We start from the raw sequence: 2,726 nt of genomic DNA on the forward strand, positions 1-2,726 counted from the left end.
AACAAACATAAATGAGTAGGCACATCAGGGCTCAAACAACTCCTACTCATGCTAGTGGGTTTCATCTATTTACTGTGGAATGACAGGTCATGCAGAGGATAAAGGGGTTCAGCTACCGCAGCAAGTAACAGATGAATCGTTGTTGCCCTAATGCATTAAAAGAGAGCAGGAGCGAGAGAGTAGGATTGTATCAGAATGAACAAGGGGGTTTTGCTTGCCTGGCACTTCTGAAGATAACATTGAGTCTTCATCAGTGTCAACGATCACATCGTCGGTACAACGTCTACCAAGGGAGAACAACACCGGCAAACACAGAAGAAACACGGTCAATGCAATGCACAATATGATGCATGCTATGACATGGCAATATGAATGTGTTTTGGGCTAATGCATCTAGCAACAGATTAAATGAAGTTGGTTTGAATACATGATTCAAATTTAAACTACATATGTGATTATTTAAATGCCATTTAATTGAATTGTCCTAAACAGCAGCTATAAGTTGTTCCAACATGCATGAAAATGGTACAGATGGATTCCTTGAATTTTTCTGATAATTTTTCATATATAATTTATTTAATTTGGAGTTACGGTTGAATTTCTATGAATTTTAGAACTTTATACAATTTTCTGGAATTTTCTGAATAAAACAAATCCAGAAAACATTATTGCGTTATCCTTACATCATGATGACATCAGCAGGTCAACGTGGCACAGTCCGGTCAAACTCTGACCTGTGGGTCCCGAGTGTCAGTGTCTAACTAAACTAACCTAGCTTAGTTAATACTAACCTAACTTAATTAGCCGGGCGGGGCCCGCATGTCAGTGAGAGAGAGGGGGGTCAAACCGGCCAGTGGGGTCAAACCCGGGTCAAACTCGCCGGAGTTGACCCGAGGCTCGTCGCCGGCGAGGCCAGGGACGGCGGAGAGCGTCGGGATTCGCCCTCCGATGACCAAAAGAGCGGCGGAGGGGCTCTACGGGATGCCCAGGCTCGCGCGCATCTAACAGGGCAAACGGGAGAAGCTAGGGTGGCCGGAGGCGACGACAATCATGACGACGGCGGCGGCCGGAGTTCAGGTGGTGGCGGGTTTGGCGCTACGAGCGGTGGTTTGGCGCGCTGAGGGCAATAGGGAGAAGCTCTTGCTCCTCCGCATCCAAAGGAACGGACGGGAGGCCGCGAGGTGGCCGGAGTTGAGCACGGCGTCGACCTCGGCGGCGGCCGGAGCTCGGGCGAGCTCGGGGTCGGTGTTAGGGAGCACGGCAGGAGGAGCTGGGGCGTGCTACGGACTCCTGAGATCGCGGTGAGCACGACAGTGGGCTCGGAAACGAGCTGCGGTGGCTGTGGCCACGGCCACGCCATGGCCGGCGGCGAGAAACTCTCGGCCGCGGTGGAGGAAGAGGCTAGGGGATGAGCGCGAGCTTGAGAGAAGGGGGAAGAGGAAGAGGGGCTCACAGTGGACTGGACGGAGGGGTCGGCGAGCTCGGGGAAGCTTCTGCGACGGCGAATTTACGGCGGCGATCTCCGGGCACCGGGGATGAAGACGACGACGCTCCGGTCGACTGGGGCCTCCTCTGGTCGCGTGCGTCGGTGTGCAGCTCCATGGGGTCGGGACGGAGCTCCTGAGCTCATCGGAAGGGCGAGGGGTGGCTGGTGGCTATGGATGCGACGGCGGCGCCCTCCGGTGGCTCTCGGTGGTGCTCCAAATTGAGAGAGGGAGAGAGCCAGAGCGAGCAGAGAGAAGGGATAGCGGTCGGGGACGACTCCGTGGCGTCGCTAGAGGGCTCGGGGAGGAAGCAGGAGGTGGCCAGGGGAAGCAGGAGGTGGCCGGGGCGGAGTCGGCGCTCGCCACCGAGCAGCTTCGGGGCGAGGGGGAGGAAGACGACAGAGAGGAGGAGGTGGGCTGGGCCTCAGCCGCATCGCTGGGCCAGGTGGGGCGCTAGGTGGGCTGCGGGTAAGTGGCCCAGGTAGGCTTCCTCTCTCTCCTGTTTTTTTTATATTCCTGTTCTGTTTTCTTTTATTTAATTCTTTTGCCACTGTTTTGAATTTAAAAATAATTCAAAGAATGCCAAAAGCTCCTCTGAATATTTTTATTTTGCTAGATGGACTTTTCCAAAAGCTCATAAAATATTTCAGGGATATTTGAAATTATATTCTAATTATATGAATATAATTCAAATTCAAATAGCTAATGAATTAAATTCAAAGTCCCAAAAATAAATCCTTAAAAATGTTCAATATTTTGGTTGGGACCAGAACCCTTGCCAAAAATTATCAAACATTTAAGAAGAGCATTTTGGAACAATGAATGAGATTTTTAGGGTTTTTGCCCTTCTTTTATTTAGGGTTTTGAGGCTTCCAATTTCCCTCAGTTCAAGTTTCTAAACTAAACATGATGCAAACACCAGGCAGCACCAGAAGCTAGGGATGTGACAACCTCTAGCCATTTTGCGGAATCTGGGCTCATCATCGCTTCCTCATAGTTCGTAGGTTCATCATGGTCAAGTAACATGACTTCCAGAATAGGATTACCGTACCACTCTGGTGCGGATCTTACTCTGGTAGACCTACGAGGTTCTGCAGAAACTTGATCCGAAGTTTCATGATCAATATCATTAGCTTCCTCACTGATTGGTGTAGTTGTCACAGGAACCGGTTCTTGTGATGAACTACTTTCCAATAAGGGAGTAGATATAGTTATCTCATCAAGTTCTACTTTCCTCCCACT

The sequence above is a fragment of the Triticum dicoccoides genome, chromosome 2B (genome assembly GCF_002162155.2).
Source record: "Triticum dicoccoides isolate Atlit2015 ecotype Zavitan chromosome 2B, WEW_v2.0, whole genome shotgun sequence".
NCBI classification, from domain to species: domain Eukaryota; kingdom Viridiplantae; phylum Streptophyta; class Magnoliopsida; order Poales; family Poaceae; genus Triticum; species Triticum dicoccoides.